At 34.6% G+C, this 21,032-nt stretch overlaps 1 long non-coding RNA gene across 1 annotated transcript in view; it reads right to left on the reverse strand.

Annotated features, from left to right (window-relative positions):
* LOC141572833 (uncharacterized) overlaps nucleotides 1-15,821 on the reverse strand; it is a 774,709-nt gene extending 758,888 nt beyond the window's left edge. Inside the window, exon 1 of the long non-coding RNA XR_016018828.1 lies at nucleotides 15,717-15,821. This is a non-coding gene — a long non-coding RNA (uncharacterized LOC141572833). The remainder of the gene's footprint in view (nucleotides 1-15,716) is intronic.
* Nucleotides 15,822-21,032: the final 5,211 nt, after the last annotated feature.

Genomic DNA, 21,032 nt, shown 5'->3' on the forward strand with positions numbered 1-21,032 from the left:
CTGAGAGCTACTACAAACACTGTTTTTTGACTAGACAGTGACTGTTCTTATTAAATGAACACTTAGCTCTAAGAAAAAGGGAGAAAAGTAGCACAAAGCATATAATCAGCAACCATTTCCTCTGGCACTGTTGAACAAGTACAGTCACTTCGTCTTTGTGACCTCGATTCTTCTGTGGTTCTCACTGACCATTGCCTATTGTTGACCTATGATTCTATATAAATTTTAATGCTACAAGTTAGGCAGTGTAGTAACATAGAGTGAATGGATTTTGGATGTTGCCTCTGCCTGGTATTAGCCACTTGTCCTGGTCCAAGTGGAAAGATTTCAAGCACAAAATGTGGCACATAGGACCCTGCAACATTATTTGTCTAAGCACGTAAAATGAAGATCTTCCTTCTTTCCTCCCTTCCTCCCTTCCTTCCTCCCTCCCTTTCTCTCTCTCTCTCTCTCTCTCTCTCTCTCTCTCTCTCTCTCTCTCTCTCTCTCTCTCTCTCACTCTCTCTCTCTCTCTCTCCCTTTTTAAGAAAGTTATAGCCTTAAGCTGAATAAATCAAAATTAACAATCTCTTTTAATAAAGAGAGAAAGATGCTCAGCAATTTCCAATTCTCATTGAACTAAAAACCCATACCGGATCCTTCAGATTATATTTGTACAAAACAATTTAATTTTATCATCAAAATATAAAAATGAAAGCTATTAGCAAATTTGATTAAAATAATGGTGAAGCATACTTGGTTATATTTGCTCATTACTTTTCTTTATATTTTTTCTTGTTATGCTATGAAATGAAATAGCCACAAGGCCTGCATATGAAAGCTACAGGTAAAGGTCAAAGCTTTCTAAAAGACACTTCAGTAAACATTCTTAATGTAGTAAATTGTTCTTTATTTTTTTAGAGATTTACTAGGACATGTTTGCTGGAGAAATAACCGCAGTGATGAATTCCCTTAAGAGAAACAAAGTGGTTTGAATTTGTTATAAAATTTGATTGAAAATAACCTTCAAGAGATTATATTCAACCTATAAATGCATAGTTTCTAATTCCACTTTCATATCTCTAAAATAAAAAAAGAACTGTTAGATCACTATTTTCAATTCTCCATGTACATAGAGTCCCTAAGTAATAATTTTTCAAAGTATTTTTGATGTGGAAGATAAAAATCCTGCTCTTGATATTAAAAAAATATTATCAAAGCAGATAATGCTGCTCATCTAAATTGAAGGATTATCACTATTAAATTGAACATGTATATTTCTGTAGGAGATCTATAATCCTCAATTTTTGGAACAATGATTTTCATCTTTCTTTGCCTGTCAAACATCTATAATTCAGATTAACTTGACAGCATTATGAGGCATGATAATTCTGTCCAATTGAATGCAACAGGGCAGGGATTTTTTTTCTACCAAGAAACTAATAATATTACAAATATCATAATATTCTTTACCCCACTTATGATATTATTTTGTTACTAGATGACTAGATTAAAACATTCTTCTATATCTATTAAAAATGATAATCTCCAATAACCCAATAAACCCTATCTTTCAATAACTTCCTATCCTTAGTTTTCACTTAGAAAGGATAGAAACTAGTCTTCTAGTACACAAAGCATGAACGACTGAAAAGAAAAGAGCACATAGAAATTCAGACTGACAAATAATAACCCAACTATGGACTCATGTCAAACCACAAAGAATCTTTATACCTCACCAAGGTATAAAGATTTGGTAATTCTTTGGTGATTTCTGTTTATAAATAACATTAAAAGACTGCTCCAGACTCTACAAATTTTCTTTCCTATCACAAATTTTACTCACTTTAAGCAAATAAAAGAATGTCTAAAAGAAGAATGTCTATATACATATATATGTGTATATATATAGATATATATATAGATATATACACATCTATCTATCTATCTATCTATATATATCTACATCTATATCTATATCTATATCTATAGATATAGATATAGATATAGATATTGGAGTTTGTTAAATATATACAACTGTGTAAAAAAAGACTAGGTTTGTTTAGTGCTTTACCCTGAATTTGATGTGGGCTGTCTGGAAAGCAGCAAGGATACTGCCTGAAAGGCATCTAAGACAGAGCAACAAGGCCAGGTCTTGGCTGAAGAGCTGATAAAACACCAGGAAGACGACTTCAAATAGGATAGAGGTGGGGGGCGGGGGGAATGACTTTGCCCTACAGTGGCTACTATTCATCTTGAAAATTGTGCATCAGAGTGTTATGGACACAAAAGGTGAAGGGGTATTGAGAGCCTCTCAGGAGGAGGCAGGACTCTTGAGTGCAAATGGAACCTCCTAAAGGGCCATCACAGTTCTAATGGGGGAAAAGACAGTGGGTGGCACACAGGCTTTCAGAGAGCTGTGGGCACATGGCTTTGCTTTGCTTTATTTACTTTTCTTTCTTTCTCTTTTAGATTCTAAGGCAGAGGAAGAGAGTTCAGTCTTGTTTAATAAAAAGGCAAAACTACCAGATAGCATATTGAGATGTCTTGCCCAGGTAAGAGAACTGTTTTTAGAAATTTGAGGTAAACCATTAATTTCTGTTTGTTTTTGTTTGGAAAAGGGACATATTTTCCGTGTACTTATTGCTGTCATTGTTACCATTGAGAGTCTATCATAACATCTGCATGGTTTTAAACAATCACTGGATGTTTACTTGAAATGAAATGAAATCTCCTATAGCGATTACTTTTTATTAAGAAAAAACAGAGTATTTTGAACCTATTTGGACAAAATAGATAAAACCCAGGAATTAGTGATTATAACTTAGTTTGACTGCAAGAAAAAAATTAATCATTTTATGAACATATTTGATAGAGGTCAATTAATAATTATCATTATTAATTAATAAAACCTTTCATTATTGCAAATCTTCTCCAATTAGGAAAAAAGAATAAGTGTACACAAAGCAACTATACCATTTATGGAATAATGGGTCTGGTATTTTTAAAGCTCATTTGCCAACTGGTGGTATATTATGCAAATTTGATAAAGAAATGACAAAGAAATGGTCTAATAAGGTGACTAACATTGATAATGCATTGTTATTTTGGTCACATAAAGATTTCACAAAATCCTAGCTGAGAGAAGTGATAAGGTAATAGCTAATTAGTTTTCTTTAATTCTAAACAACAACAAAAGCAACAACAAATCTTTCTTACAAACTTTTACATATACATTTAAAAAGAAAACATATTAAGCTTACATAGATGAGCAGAGATTCCATGAATAGAAAGCAAGAAAAAATAAACAAATTCTCAAAAAATAAACCTGGATTAGGATAATAAAGTCTCAACAAAAAGCCAAAATAAATGTTAACATTCAGTTACTACCGTGTTTCCCTGAAAATAAGACCTAGCTGGACAATCAACTCTAATGTGTCTTTTGGAGCAAAAACTAATATAAGACCCGGTCTTATATAAGACTGGGCATAATATACTATACTATACTATACTATACTATACTATACTATACTATAATAAGACTGGGTATAATATAATAACATAACATAACAATATAATATAATATAATATAATATAATATAATATAATATAATATAGGACCGGGTCTTATATTAATTTTTGCTCCAAGAGATGCATTAGAGCTGGTTGTCCAGCTAGGTCTTATTTTCGGGGAAACACGGTAGGAAAATCCAGGGAAAACAATTCATATCCGGAGAGGCCATATTCTCTCTCAGATTGGCAAAAATTAAGAAGAACATTAGTATCTAGGATGAATTGGCTGTGAGAATATAAGAACATGTGTATGTCGTTGGTAAATAAAACCTTACTGGAGGATAATTGGGCAATACAGATCAAAATCTTTTTAAAAATCCTCTGCTTATTCTTTCTTCAACAATTCTACTTCTAAATATATATCTCCTAACAAAGAAAAGGAGACATTTTTCTTCCAGTTTTTGTTTATGATAGGAAAAAAAAATGCAACAACAGAGATATAACTAAAGAACTTACGGTTCTTTGATTTGTATTAAATGCATTCTTTGTGTTAAGAGCTGGACATATATCTATATAATAAGTCACTGCCAAGTTAAAATGATATAAGTGAAAATGAAGATTTCAAAACCTTACATGCACACACATGCATACACACATATATACCACATATATGTTAACAGTGACTGCTTCCAGTGGATTCCAGATGATTTGCTTTTCTCTGACTTTTCTGTTTTCTAGATTTTTGCAGAGATCATATTTTATTGGTGAAATAAGGAAGGCAAAATGAAGATGATTCTAGCTAGAATTGATAAATGACTGATTCTAGTATATAAATCAGACCAGCACTCATACCACAGATAAGCGGTGTGTCTAATAGTTAAGGTTAATGCCTCTGACTACCAGATGCCCTGGGTTCAAGTCCCCAGGCTGTGAGTTACTGTGTAACTTAGCCAAGCTATTTAATTTATCTCTGCCACAGTTTACTTATCTGTAAAATACAATATCAGTTCCTATCAGCTGTTTGAGGACCAAGTGAGCTAACCATACACCTGGCTCACAGTAAACGCTTCACAGTAGTTACCAATTATTATTCCTCCCACTTGAACATAGGCACCATGGAGTCAAATCTGTTTTCCTCTATTTTGTTCACAGATAGATTCCCAGAACATAGAACAGTGCCAGGTAAATAGTGGACGATAAATATATAATGAATGAAAATAGGCAGAGAGGACAGTGGGAAGAAATGAACAAAGGAAGGGATCTCTCCTTTAATGTAGTAAGATTTATAATTCACAGATAATATCATGGCAGGAACAGTGGTGATGTTAATGATTATGTGCTCATTCAGATATATTTGAATGCCTTTTATCTAATTCAGGTTTTTTTTTTCAAATTAAATAAAGCATTGATTCTGTTCCTTCTGGGTGGAAATTTGCATGAGTCAGTCATCCTCATGTGCGTAGGAGTCAATTTTGATCAATTATTGACTTTATTTTAAACTTTCTATATTATCACCTAACTCGAGGTCACTATTTTCCCTTTAACTTATATGGAAATCTATTTATTTTAGAGGTGAACCATGCTTTAGATGGACACTTAGGGGATAAAAAATAAATAAATAACATGACGGTTGTTCCCTGAACAGCAGAGTTTGAAAAGTGTGAAATATTTTCTATTCTCCTTAAGGATATGTAAATGCTTTGAAAATGTCACAAAACGATGCCTTTGCTGGAAAGGCCATTTTCATTACTGATGAACGTGGTGGTAGAATGTTATCCATCTAGTCAGCTTGCTTTTATACTATTGTCAAGAGATTAGTCATCAAATAACAATAACCCTTAAGAAACCAACTTCGGACTTCCAGTTTCAAGATGAAAACGATATTTTTGTACACTCTTCTCAAAAATCACTTCTAAAACAATAAGAACAAAACACAGAAACTCTATCATTGCTAAAAATGAGACATCTATAACCCTGAATCACCATACATGAGGACTATACGTGGAAAGAAGTGTATCTAGAAAGGAAGAAAATCATATCCAAATGTCAGTGGAAATATCAATAAGGAGAAAATTTATTTATCACCACAGAACTCTAGAAAGTCTGTGTCGTAGGCCATATGAGCTCAAGCAGTGTTGCTATTAGAGCTGTAAACAAAGAGGATTTTTTTTTTTAATGACTGTATAGAGGTAGTCAGACCCCCAAATTCTCACTCACAGCCTATTGGGTCAGGCAACTACACTGCCTGTCAGCCAGAGACTTATATTCTGGATCTAGACAGTGTCCAAATTAAAGGATTAGAGGCAGAAGAAAGTAGGAAAGTAAAATTTGTACTGAAAACTATGAGTTTAAGTGCAATTCTTATGTGAAACTACCAGTAATGCTTAAGGATAAAGTATCTCCATAAATTATTGGAATTATTTGCATGGCATATTTATCTATTCGCCATTAGTTTATTTTTGCAATTATTTATTTATGTCACTAGCTTCATGAATATGTATTTTATACTTTTGGTTATCGTCCAGTACCCCTTTACTTATTTTATTCAACTGTTTCAGCTTTGGCCACTGGACCTCTTTCAGTTGGCTCCTGTGTCCCTTTGACATGTCCATCATTATGGTGATGATGATTTTAGCACTTCCTTACTTTCTGTCACTGAAAAATGCTTCACACTTATCCTGAGTATTCACTGCCTCAGTCCTAGTTGGGCCATTTCTCCAAAAAGACTTGTTTCCTTCTATTGCGTCACTGTATCAGAAACCAAAATCTGCATGCTAAGTATGATATCTTCCTGTTTTCATTTTTAGTTTAATTCCATTGTGGTCTGCCAGCATACTAGGTATGATTTCAATCCTTTAAAATTTGCTAAGGTGTGCTTTATGGCACAGGATGTGGTCTATCTTAGTGCATGTTCCACATGAGCTTGAGAAGAATATGCATTCTGTTATTGCTGTCTGGCATATTCTATAAGTATCAATTATATCTAGATGATTAGTAATGTTATTCAGGTCAGCTACATTCTTACTGATTTTCTGCCTGCTTGACCTATCAGTTGCTGTCAGGAGGTGTTTAAGTCTCCAACTGTAAGAGTAGATTTGTCTACTTCCTTTCAGTTCTAACAGCTTTTGCTGTACTTATTTTGTTGTTGTTGTTGTTGCTGTTAAGTGTTTAGGATTGTTAAGCCTTCCTGGAGAATTGATCCCTTATCATTATATAGTACCCCTCTTTATGCTCGATAATTTTATTGTTCTGAAGTCCACTTTGTCTGAAACTAACATAGCTACACCAGTTTTGTTTTGATTAATGTTAGCAGCGTATCTCTTTCTCTATCTCTTTACATGAAACTGAACAGAGTCTTCATATTTAAAGTGGGTTTCTTATAGGCAGCATGGGGTCACTTTTGTAATCTACTCTGACAATAGCTGCCTTTGAATTATTGTAGTTCAACCAATCACATTTAAAGTAATTATTGACATATGTGAATTAATATAAACCACGTTTGTAACTGTGGTTTACCTATTACTGAAGCCCTTTTTCTCTGCCTTCTACAGTTTTAATGGGACATTTTAGATAATGCCATTTTATGTCCTTTCTTAATGGATCAATTACATGTCTTTTTAAAAAACTTTTAGTGGTTGTTTCAGAGTTTATAATATGCATTTTTAACGTATCTAAGTCTACCTTTAACAGTTCCACTTCACATTAGTGCAGTTTCCTTAAACAGAGTAACGCAATTGCTCCTTTATGACACTGCCATCATTAATTTCACTTATCCATATGCTCTAATCACATAATACATTGTTGGTATTACTGTGTTTCCCAAAAAATAAGACCTAGCCAGACAATCAGCTCTAATGCATCTTTTGGAGCAAAAATTAATATAAAACCTGGTCTTATTTTACTATACTATAAGGCCTGGTCTTTATAATATAATAAATATAATATAATATAAAATATAATATTATGTACTATAATATGGGGTCGTATATTAATTATTGCTCCAAAAGATGCATTAGAACTGATTGTCCAGCTAGGTCTTACTTTCAGGGAAACACAGTATTGCTTTGAACAGTTTCCTTTCCGATCATTTATGAATAAAAAAAAACAAATCATTTATTTTAACTATTTCTTCTCTGCCACTCTTCTTTATGTAAATCCCTGTTTCTGACTTATTTTTCTTCTGCCCGAAGGACATATTTCTTGCAGGGCAGGTATGCTGGTGATAAAGTCCCTTACTTTTTGTTTGTCTGAAAGAGTCCTTATTTCTCCTTTACTTTGAAGGATAATTTCATTGGCTATAGAATCATAGGTTGGAGACTGTTTTTATTTCAGCAAGGCTCTGGTAAATCTTTGCTCATAGAAAGTAATATAATGATTACCGTCTGCCTATACACACACACCAGAGACAGGAGGGAATCATTCTCAGATCATCATTATGGGAACCTGGTGGAGTTCCTGGAGGTAAAGCTCCAAAAGGGTAGGGGCTCTCCATAACCGGCTCCCAGGAGTCTCCCACTGTCATGCTAACCCCCCAGTTAGCCTCTAGCAATTTATCAAAATAGTCATCATGTGCTCCTATTTATTTATGGCTCCAGTGTCCTCTGCTCCAGATAAACTGATCTCAGCTGGGCCTCTCTGCATTTGCCTCTTTCCAGATTTCAAGGTGATGATTTGGCTTAAAAATTCAGCCCTCTTATGGATCCAAGAAAAGCCACTGTCAATCTGTTCACATTTTTAATTGTTATAAGAACAAGAGTGACAATTTCCAAGCTCTTTACATGTCAAAACTGAAACCTGAAGTCTGAATGTAAAATTTTGATACACTTGGGGCTAATAGCAGGGATAAATTAAGACACATTAGTCTGATAACAATAGGTAATGGATTGGGTGGTGCTGAGAACTTTTCCTCATTCCTTGCCCTGTAAGTTACCTAATTAACATCAAGAAAAACCCAGTACAAATGACTTGGTTCAGTTTATACCTTTTTGATTTCTTATACAAGAATATTTTATCCAAAACATTTATGACCTAGTTAACATGTAACAAGTTACTATATTTCACCAGACTTAAAAATGTTCAGCCACAAGCATATATTAAATGTTTAACAGTGCTAAGAATGATAAGGACATTATAGTGTAGCACATTCCCTCTCATAAATGACCTAAGGTGTATAGGAGATTCTCTTAGCTCTGTACTTTTTTAACAAAAAATTCAACTTGGAAAATTTTATTTGAAAATTCCAACTGTCGACATCTTTTGAAATACTAGAAAATCAGACTACACTAAGCCAGAAATTCTACATAGCTACAATCATCTAGAGCTAAACATAGGTCAGATCTACACACCACAGGATGCTCAATCAATAAAAGGTTTGGCTTTAATTTTTGAGCAGTCTCCTTTAGTGCAAAAATTGTCCTGAGGGGGTCTTTTAGTAATAATTCAAGTGTAACTTATATTCACCTATGTTTTTATTGGGAAAAGCCTGAAAGCATTGACCTAAACGGAAAGCAAGTGTTTTAGACTGATCACTTAAGTCTTTTGTTCTCAATTAGAGTCCATGTTTTACAGAGCTATGTAATAGAAGGTTCCAATTGTTTCTTTTTGAAAAATACTGACTCTAAGCTTATGTCGTTCTCTTCCCTCACCTAACCTGCTTGTCCTCAGAGACCATTTGAATTCAGGATCCCTGCTTTATAGTCAATCCAACCTAGGTTAAATCCCAATTCTATCACTTATAAGTTGTAAAACTTTGTGCAAATCAATCAGTCTCTTTGAGCTTCAGTATAAAAAAGAGTAATGTAACTGTATCTATCAGTCAGTGTTCAGTCAGGAAAGCCTGATGGGAATAAATCCTTTACACAGTCTTGGGTCTGGGATGTGGGCAGTCCAGGTAAATGGACATCTGAGACGGGAAGTTAGAGGATCAGAGAAAGTCAGTAATTAGTCTGTCTGAAGCACTCACACTGTGCACAAGACAGAACTTGCTGGAAAATTCAACAGGCCAAGCCTGTTCAACCTTTGAAGTAGAACTAAGAAGGGGCATTTCCTGGAGAGGTTCATGAAAAGCCATGGCCTCTCTATAGCAGCTCCTATGTCCGTCTGTGTGCCCACACTCAACTACCTGGTCTGGATCTGGTGCTACTGTTGGCCAGCAGAGCTATCTGTCCAGAAGATAAGTGTGATGCAGGAAAAAGAAACAACCAAGTGGGACTCACGGGCCACTTCTGTTTCTGATTATAAAAATATCTGATCATGACAACTATCGATGAGCCATAGCTGCTGCCTACACTTCCATCCAACAAATCCTACCCAAGTACCTCCTTCAGTCAACGCTAACCTAAAACTACACAGGAAAGGAGATTCAGGGAACATGAGCCCCAGCTAAATCAAGTGGATACAAAACAAGCCAGAATAAAAATTAATCACATGGGGCTATGAAAATTGTTATATTATTAATAAAATATTGAGTGTATAATCGAGTGGTTGGTTGTCTGAGAGTAATCCCATGCCATATTTGAACAAAACCTCTATTTCTCTTATACTTCGTCCAAAGGTTACAATTATTCTAAAACAATGATTGAACAGTGTAAGATGAACTAATAATTTTATTGGTGAGAGTTTATAATGCTAAAATATATTATTTGAAAAAAAAAAAAAAACCCTACTAAATATCACTTTACCATCACGAAGTATATTTTTACCCTTGAGATTTCTTGCTCTGTTCTGCCAAACATTTTACCTCTTAGGATTCTATCTTGCTCCATTTTTTTATTTGTTCTGTGATAATTTTTATATGCAACTTGACTGGGACACAGGATGCCCAGAGTTTAGCTGGATATTTGGCTAAGCATTATTTTTGGATGTTTAAGGGTGTTCCAGGATGAGATTAGCATCTGAATCAAGAGAGAGACTGAATAAAGCAGATTGCCCTTCCAATGTGGGTAGGGTGGGCATCATTCAAACCATTGAGGACCTGAAGAAAACAAAAAGGAGGGAGAAAGACTCCATTCTCTTCCTGACTAATTGAACTGGGACACTGGTCTTCTCCTGCAACCAGACCACGGAATTATACCGTGGGATCTTCAAGTTCTCATACCTTTACACTCTGACTGGGTCTTGCACCTTTGGCTCCATACACTTAATGGCTTAAAACAACACACATTTATCTCACAGGTCCCATGGGTCAGGAGCCCAGGCGTGGCTTAGATGGGTCCTCTGCTCAGGATCTTACAATGCTGCAATCTAGCTGTTGGCTGGACTATGCTTCTACTTGGAGGCTTCAGTGGGGGAAGAATCTGCTACCAAGCACATTCAGATTGTTGGTAGAGCCCATTTTTGTTTTGTTTTGTTTTGTTTTTTTCAGCTATAGAACTCCCAGTAGCTTCCTTAACCAAGATCAACATGAAAGCATCTCTGAACACAGGGAGGGCAATCTTAGGCCTCCTTTAAGAGCGTTCACTGGATTCAGTGAGACCCACCCAGAAGAATTTGCCTTTAGATTAACTAAAAAGAAACTAATTGGGGCCATAAATGAAATCTGGGGAAAAAAACAAACAAAAAAAAACAGTTGTCCTATAAGGTCACCTAACCAAGGGAATGAGTTCCAATCATATTTTATTGACTAGAAAAAGTCACAGGTTCACTCTATTTAAGAGAAGATTGTGACTGGGTGCACCTTATTGTGGGGAGGGTGCCACCGTACAGTGCTTCTTTCACTGAAGTGTTAAGTGATTTACCAGAGATCATGTTCACACTCTTTGGTCCCAACTTCTGTCTAAAATGTTAAGTACAGACAAGACTCGAAGAGACCAGTCGCAGGGTTACACTGCCTCAGTTCCAACTCTGTGTCCACAACCTACCAGCCTGTAACACTAGGAAAATTGTTTAACCTCATTCTGGTTCAGTTTCTTATCTAGAAATGAGGAACACTTACAGGTTTATTATGAGAACAAAATGAGATAAGGCATGGAAACATTTAGCACCGGTCTGCAACGGAGAAAATAATGCTTAATCAATTTTAATCATTAATTTATCAAGTGTCCAAAACTACATGAAAGAATTGGATTAGCATCATGGAAAATAGAATCATACAGAATATTTGAGAAGAATGTCTCACAATTTACTCCATATAAGTTAATAACTAATATGAACTCAATTTAACCAATCCATAATGAAAACTATTGGCATATCCTTTCTAACACAAAAACAAAACAAACTGCCTAAATTTTTACATGATATGCTATGCTATAGAGGGATAAAATGAATCTTAAAAAATGACATGGAACATATGAAAAATTGATATGGGGAGTAATGAGTCTTGGTAGAAAATAATCAACACACATACCACGTTTCCCTGAAAATAAGACCAGGCTTTATATTAGTTTTTGCTCCAAAAGACTCATTAGAGTGTATTTTCAGGGGATGTCTTATTTTTTCATGTACAACAATCTACATTTATTCAAATACAGTCACGTCATCTTCTTCTGGAACATCGTCATAACATAATAAATGTGTCCATCTGGCTGACTATGTTAACTTGGGCTTATTTTCCAGGTGGGTCTTCTTTTCTGGGAAACACGGTACACACACACACACACACACACAACCTGACATGTCTGAAACCTCATTAGTGAAATTTGGTACTCATTTTAAAACAGTGGAAGAACAAAATTTTCTCTAATATAGGTAAATGTATAATTCTCACCAGTGAACACAGATTGCATAGCAATAATGATTTCATAAGAAAACTTGCAACAGAAGGACCTAGGCGTAATTAATTTTGATCTGGATTAACAACTGGGATTTGAATCAAAGTCCATCATCCATTGCTTGACCCACCAAGGGTCAAGGTATAACGATACCTCACCACCTCCAAGAGAATACAATAAACTAAAAAAGATCATAATGGCTAAATATTGATATTTTCATGACCTAAAATTGTCACCTTCAGATAGAATATTACCTGCTGAAGGACAAGCAGAAGGAATAAAACCAAGCCTGGAAACCCCATTGGGTTGGCAATAACGGGGTTACCCACTCATTTCCTAGCTAGGCATCAAGAGTTCCTTATTGGGGTCCTAAAAGATGCACAGGATTAATGAAAAGCTGATTTTTTTCCTTCAACTGCAGCATTATACAATGGCCAAGTACAACTGCTGTGAAATAAAGAACCAGGTCATGAAAGGAATTTACTCTTACGCTGACCTCAAAAATCAGTGGGAAGTTTCATCAGGGCAGAAAGGTGGACAGCCTCTGAGAAAAATCAAGCACTGGGACACCAAAGAACTTACATATGTCAAACTATTGGTAAGGTTTTCACCAGCACCAACATTTCACATTTGAATTAATTTAATGATTCACATTTCATAGATTGCTGTCTCTTTAAGACCTTAGAAATGTAGTCATAGCCATTCAATCAGAGTAGGCATTTGAGGCTTCATGATGGATTGAAATCATTGTGTTTAATAAGCAACCTTTACAAATCCAAATATGCAAATTGTTTCCTCATATAACCACAGAATGTCTCTTTTTTTTCAATGTCCTGCAACAGTGAGTTGCTTTGTTATCTATAGTGAATCACGTAAACATTTTTCACTCTTTCCCGTCCTCTCCCCATCCTCGTCCCCTCTCCTCCTTCCCCCTCCCTCCTCCTCCCTCATCCTCCTTCCCTCTGTGAAATCCCTTCATCAACTCATGATAACCAAAATTAGATCTATAGGTAGATACAAATAAAAGGTATGTAAAATAAAACCACAAGTTATCTACATCTAAGTCTTTCATATGCTTTGTGAATTTAAATGGAATTAAGAACGTAATCAGAAAACAGATGCGGGAGGGAAGGTAGCACCCTGCCCATTTTCTGGCCTTCCATCTTCCAGGAACAACTCTGGGGCTGTGGCATCTACTTAACTCTCTGTAAAGTGATCATAAGAAACTAGAGGATCTTTGCATCACCTAAAATTCTATGAGATGATGTAGGCAGAGTATTACAAATAATAATATGGATTTAGACATATAAAGTGCAATACCAAAATCTCTTTCACTGAAATAAAACATGTGAACAGTGTTAAAAGTAGAAGACCTTATGTAAAACTGTTCGACTAATATTGGCTCCAAATAACTCTCCTCTGGGGAGGCTTCCCAACCTTCTCAATATGTCTCTCCTTGATGTCTTTAATATTTTAGACATGTGCTTGTTGTGGCACATAAGACACTGCTGTCTGAACATATAACATATAGTCATACAGGGCTGTATTAATGAATTAATTGGGCGTTTAGTCTTACTTAGCACAATAAATAGCTGTTCAAAAACAAAATATATCAATCTGGTTTTATCTCCATTTCTTTATTTTTTTTTTAAGAAAAATAGCAAACTAGACTTTCAGTAGAATTTTACTTTCTTTATCTTGATATAATATGTATTTTAAGCTCAAATTCTTTCAACCAAAGGTTTGTTTACATGTTGATTCAACTAATTAGAAATGTATCATCACTCCTAAAATTCTTTCATAATCAAATATTCCAAGGGTAATTCAGAATGAGTGTTCTAACCTGGGATTTGCTTTGCATGCTTTACTATCTAAAAGGTCACTTTCTCCATCTTATTTATGAATGTAGAACCCTCTGAGGCAAGTCATATTGAATCTTAAATTAAGAAAAAATTTATACACAGTTCATGACAGCTTTGGAAACAAATTTAGAGCCATTCTAGTCATGTAAAATATAGCTATATATAGAAATGTAGAATGTGAATTTAACACACTTGAATTAATGAAAAAACAATAGACAATAAACATAATCCTCTACATTCATAAAATATTTTCTAAGGCATTTCTGATACATTAACTCTGCATATTTACAAGAATTTGACACATTATTTCCATTTGTCAAGGCATAAACTGAGTCTCAGTAAATTACATGACTTGTTGGAGTTGATGCAAATTATCGGTAGTAGAGTTGAAACTACAGTTGAGAGCTCCGGATTCACAATTCACTTCTCTTTGCATCAAAAACCATGGTACATCTTTGCTGTATATCAGTTTTAGTAAACACATTTTAAGTATACATTCCATGCATGCTACTATTAATTATATTCCTATCTTAGCACTTTCTCTGAAGAAATATTAGAACGAAGAAATGTTAAGTTCTTTAAGTGTAAACCAATATAAGCATAAAGCAGCATTATTAAAACTCAAAATAATATAGCATTTAAAAATTGATTTGTCTCGATTGATGGAGAATCCAATTTAGGTTAAATAACTATGTTTATGAAATTACATCAGGATTTATTGGCTGTCGCATGATAACTCATCAACTACAGTTGAGCTTGCAGGAATTTGAGCAGAAAAGTTAATTAACAATAATTTTAAAACTGCCAAAAGCTGCTGCAAGTTCACTGTGCACTCTGCATACATAGCAACTTGTGCTAGGCTTCAGAAAGAAAGTCATTTCCTACAACTGTTTACTTTTATGTCATTGAACTCATTATTAAAAATAAGTAAGCAGTATTGATTTGGATGGTTTAATAATTCAAAATGCTTAAAGGCAATAACAGCACTTTAAACAGACAAATATTTCCTATTATTGTTTATTAGCAACTTTAACTATAATGACTCAATTAATCCAGGCATGGTTTCCCCAAGCAAACTGAAATGCAATTATCAGACCAATAAGCTGCTCAAGTTAGTAACTTAAACCTCAGACAGAAGATTTTATAAAGTGATATAATCAATATCGTACTCAAGGTGGTATATGGTGTTGTAAATTTGCCACAGAAAATACAGAAATCCCATTACCTTTTAAAGTTAAAATTAAATATCTCAAAATCTACTAATGTGATGTTGGTTGCACATTGACTAATTCCTTTGCAGCATATGTATGATTTAAAAAATAGTTTACATTCATATGCTTTGAATGAGGACATCAGCTACTGTTTAGGGAAGAGAAACTGGAGATAATACATGTTTGTACAAGTATGCTTAGTCACTAAGAATATAAGTTGCCTTATCAACATAAAAAATCATGTATACACCCCTTGTGTTAGAGAAATATCTCTACATGATTCTTGTTTATAAATCCACTCACAGGCATCACATCTATTCTCTTGGCAAATTTCCTTTTAAAATAGCAAACTATTGGCTCTAAAACCAAGTTTCCACATTCGTACATTATAAGTCTTTTTAAACTAAAAAAACAAACAAACTAAAAAACGAATATTAACATACCTTTGGTAGAGAAAATCATGTTGTCTTCTTGACATCTGTTTCGGTTATCCATCTTGGATTCTCTGTGAACCTTTACAGTCTTCCAGTTCAGAATGACTGATGTCTAAAAAACAAAAAAGTGAAATGCATAAAGCTATAAATTTACCTCAAGCAACCACTGAGAGTATGATCAGGAAATACCTTAAGCCAAAGGGAAAATCTATTAATATTATTGGCTAATAGTGCATCAAGCTTTCCTTCGTTGTTGTTGTTTTATAGGGGTTTTTTGTTTGTTTTCTAATATGAAAGCACTCTTACATCCAACCACAGAATAAGAATAACTAATTGGTTTTCTGTTCAAAATTATTTACCATTGGGTGGCACTTAAGAGAGCAAGAATTGCACTTTCTCCCCTCACAGCTTTAAAACTGAAAAGAAAATCTGATGGACTGAATACAAATAAGAAAATCTTTCAGACTCAATAAACTTGCTAAGGAAATATTTTTATTTTCCTTTAAATTCTGATTGGTATGATGATGACTATTGTCTTCAAATAAATATGATCAGCATCAAATACAAAAGAATGCTAAATTTAAAATACTATTTTGAGTCTTTATAAATTTTAGAAAATACTGTTAGAAGTTATATTTGTAAAATATTAAGTAATGAAAAGACATATAAAGATAAAATTAATATTTTCACCTACATACCCCAAATTCCAATCTCCTAAAATGACAGCATAGGTTGTTTATATTTATATTTGATTGAAAGACAGTATTTTGGTGTATATATTTCATAGAAATGTACCATGTGATGAAATAAATTTTAAAACTAAGAAAAACACTGGATGTGAGTCTAGTATGCTCTGAATAGTACTACCTAGCCTATCTATCTGTACATAATCATAACTTACCTATGGTGTAATTTACACCAACATCAGACAATCTAAGATCTCCAGGAGCCCATTTTTTTGTATTAATTTATGTCAAAATAATTTCATTAACCAAATTTGCTAGCAACTTTAGGCATATCATATCACAAACCACCTTCTCCATTTAGCATGAAACTTAGCAAGGACCTCTACAACCACCACGAGACTCACTGTCAAAGCGAGAAACTCTCTAGACCCGCCAAAAGTCAATTCCTGCTTACCTCCAGTAGCACTGATACAGGTAATACCCTACACTAATCTGACATTCTAACCATAGAAGTTCGGTGCTCCATGTATTACATTGGCCTTAGTCTTATAACTGGGGATATACAAAGATATGCCCATTGAAACTGATATGCCCAATCAGTTTTACGATCACAAGTTGGAAGGCAAATGTATTTCAGGATTTGGTAATGATTCCATAGCCCATTCATGTAGGGCTCCTCAAAGTACCTTATAATTGTCTTAATCCCTGATCATATCGCCTACAGGGTTCTGGAACAACTTAGACACATTTCCCTTGACAGTCTACTTGCTCATTTACTATGTTTCCCCCCATGAATTATTGATGTACAAAAATGCATTTTGGCTGTATTATGAGAAGTTCATCCTTTTTTCACTTCATCTTTTTTTGCTTTCATCCCAAAGGTATCAAGAAATTCTATAAATTAAAATTGTAGGTTCAACTTATTAAATACCTAGGAAATACTCAATAGCTAGGAAGATAAAAGAATTAGAAAAATGTTTTCTTTTCCCTCTGCTCTGTCTTCCTGAAAATTGTAAAAAACAAGATGTATATGGAAAAATCAATTAAATACCTGTCTTTAGCCTGTTGCATGTAATGCTGCAAGGCCTAGAGTTTAGGTAACCAAGCACAGCCACTCCTGCCATATGCACCCAGGACACCCAAACCCTCCTCGGTGACTCTCTTGAATGTTTCCTTTTCTTTAACAATCTTTTAAAAATCCTTATGCACTAAGCTTCTGTACCTAAAAGAGACACAATTCTATTTAATAGTAGGAGGTATGTCAAAAATTGATCACAAAGATTTGGGATTTATAGTTACCTGAGTCTCAACATTTCACAAAGATCTATCCTTGCATTTTCACACTCATATCATTGATGTCCCCATCAGATCCAAGAAGGAAATGTCCCGTACTGCCAACATATGTATGTCACACTGCTCTTTTAGGAACATGGCTGGGTTCCTTTTTGGAAATACCATTCCATTTCCTGACTTATCTCAACTAGACTTTAGGTCTAAATGGGTTTCATCGATGCATACCACTATGTGGTCATCATCTTCTGTTGGTGGGTATATTTCTCTTTTTGGCTGGTTAGTACCCAACACTATCTTCCCTGATCTTCCTTGGGGCACAAGTGGGAGGGAATAGCTACCTCTCTCAATTGCAGAAGCCAGATTCTCCATCTCATTGTACTCATGTAGGTCAAAGAAATATTTATGTGTGAGACAAGGCTTGAGAAAAGTTAGATTCATGGCCATCAGTAGCAGTAGCAAAAAATCTGCCTGTTTTTGTATTATAATATACTTGCTCTGATTTCTGCTGTCTGGCCCTTCAGACCTCCCATAACCCCTCTTTGTATTCCAGTCCATCTCAACATTCCCCCAGATTATAAGAGCTCCAATATCCTTCAAATGAAAGGTTGTTATTGTTTTTTTTTTTTACTTTTAAATTAAGATTCCCACAGTTAGTTGTTATTGATTACAACTAAGACTATGTGCCTACTCAGTGTGTTTTGCAAATTTCTGTATTCACAGTAGGACATCCAGTGACTCCAAGTCCAGATGCTTCTAATGTGATTAACTTGAGCTCAGTACTTAATAAATGACTCAGATAATTACTAGAAGCACATGCTTTTACTCTTATCTTCAGGAGTATAACATAGACACACTCTTTTCTAATAGTTAACTTGATTAAAAATTATTTAAACTAGGTTCCATTTTGGCTTGCATGCCAGTGTTGACTCTTTAAAAAACATTTTTTTAAGCTATAGATACTACTTCTTTTAAAATAAGCTGTTTCCAGTTCATGCATTTAAAAATCCATTCAATACATATTTATGAAGCTTCTATATGCACCAGACATCATGTTTAGAACTATATTGTTATCTGCCCAAGTCATTCTTAAAATTTACTTAATCTGTGACACTGTTGAAATAAAAATTTCTTAGACACATTCTATATATATTTTTAAAGTTCCCTTGAGATTGGACACACAAAGTAAAAGAACACACAATAACTGTTCTTAAGGAGATTGGAATCTAACACAGGAAACCACACAGTTAAATCATTGATTACAGAATAATGCTAAGAAAGCTGTGATAATCACAGAACCAGGTAGTTATGGGAGAAGATGGGAAGCAAACATTAAAGCATCATGGAAATTACTCGAGATGACAAACGAAATTTTGAGGTGAGACTAAGGCAAGAATGAAAATTATCCCAGGCCAAAGCAGTATATGTTTGACATAAAGAAGTAAACAATTCTCGTAAATAAAAGTAACTATAAGTTGTACGTCTTTGAAGGCTAAGGGGATGACAATGAGGATAAAGCAGAAGAGACTATTTTTCTTGAGATTTCTTCCTTTAGTCAGATAGGCCAACTCATCCCAGAAGTACATCTCCATCAACAGACTACAACATAAAAAAAAAAAAAGAGGATTTTTATAGTTAAAACTATCATATACGTAAGAATTATTCCGGTGTCCTTAGGAAAATTTGCCTTTACAACATATTAAGTGATTACAAAAGGCCTGTAACATTTCAAATATCCACCAGCAAAATATGGGCATTTTCTTTATTCCATACTTTTATTAGCAATAAATATTAATACCCTTATCTCACTGATGTTTTAATTTGCATTACCCTACTATAGAGAATTTTAGCATCCTTGAAAATGCTTTTTTCACCATTTGTGAATTTTCTAATTATATCACTTTGCATATTTTTCTTTTGGGGCAATTGTATTTTTATGTCATTTTAAAAGAGGCATTTATTACAAAAAGTTAGCCCTCTCACAGTAGTAAACTGTAACCACAAATATAACAGTTTCTGTGAGTCCTTCCAGTGAATCATCGAGACTGAGAGTAGACTTGGGGACTCCCAGCACAATCATGAATGCCCAGAGGCGAGATTATTGGAAGCCATTAATGCAGGAATCTATTATAGACAGTGAAAAAAACCTAGACTTCAAACAACTGGATCCCAAACATTGCCCAAAGTTCAAAGATATCCCAGTATCCAGCTCATGAAGGAATCTGCAGCCTTTCATTACTTTCCTCACTGACAAATTATACATGTCATGGAGAAAAAAGTTTAGCACCAGCGTTGTCTGCACGGAGTCCAAGGTTTTATTCATATTTGGTAGCCCATCTGCTTTAGTGGTAGGGGGTAGTTTGAAGATAAGAGTAAATCAAAAGGAAAATAACAGTAGAGTAAAGCTGAAAAGGCTATAAGACATCGACTCTGTCTAGCAACAGTATATAGGAAACCACTAAAACCAAGAATATGGAAAAAAATAAGGAAACAACAGGCTCCTATAGTCAAAATAAATGTTAAATATAGCCCAACTCCTAGACCAATTAACATAAATCATCACTTTAAAGTTGTTTTTTACCTCAGTACTCATTACTCAATACATCACATCCTGCTTTCACCAAAAATTATAAATCATATCAAAAGGCAAGAAAAACTCAATATCAAGAGACAGCAATCATTATATTGGAACTGTCAGACTGAGATTTTTTTAAGCTCTGCTTAATATGCTAATGACTAATAGAGAAATTGTACAATGTGCAAGAATGGATGCCAATGAAGCAGAAAGATGGAAACTCCGAATTAAAAGGAGATCCTTGGAATCAAAAGCACAGTAGCAAACGTAAAGACATGTCCCTGAATTATACACTTAACAATGATTAAAATGGTAAATTCCAGATTATGTATATTGTACCACAATAATAAAGTAAAATTCTAGGATACAGCAGAAGTATTGTGTAGAGTGAAATGTACGATAGTGAATTCCTATACTAGAAAATAAATTACCCTTTGGCTCTCTGAGCAGCACCACAGCAGTCGGCAAGACTAAGTGCCGTACGCAAGGCAGCAAGAAGGGAGCCAAGAAAAATAGTGGTTGCCCCATTTCCTAAGAAAGATTGGTATGCTGTGAGAGCACCAGCTGTGTTCAATGTAAGAAATATTGGGAAACCACCAGTCATGAGAACGCAAGGAACCAAAATTGCATCTGATGATCTGAAAGGTCGTGTTTTGAAGAGAGCCTCGCAGATCTGCAGAATGATGAAGTTGCATTTAGAAAATTCAAGTTAGTTACTGAGTATTGTCAGCACAAAAACTGCCAGACTGATTTCCACAGCCTGGATCTTGCCCG

This window comes from Rhinolophus sinicus, chromosome 15 (assembly GCF_057876585.1).
Source record: "Rhinolophus sinicus isolate RSI-liver-muscle chromosome 15, RSI-T2T, whole genome shotgun sequence".
NCBI classification, from domain to species: Eukaryota; Metazoa; Chordata; class Mammalia; order Chiroptera; family Rhinolophidae; genus Rhinolophus; species Rhinolophus sinicus.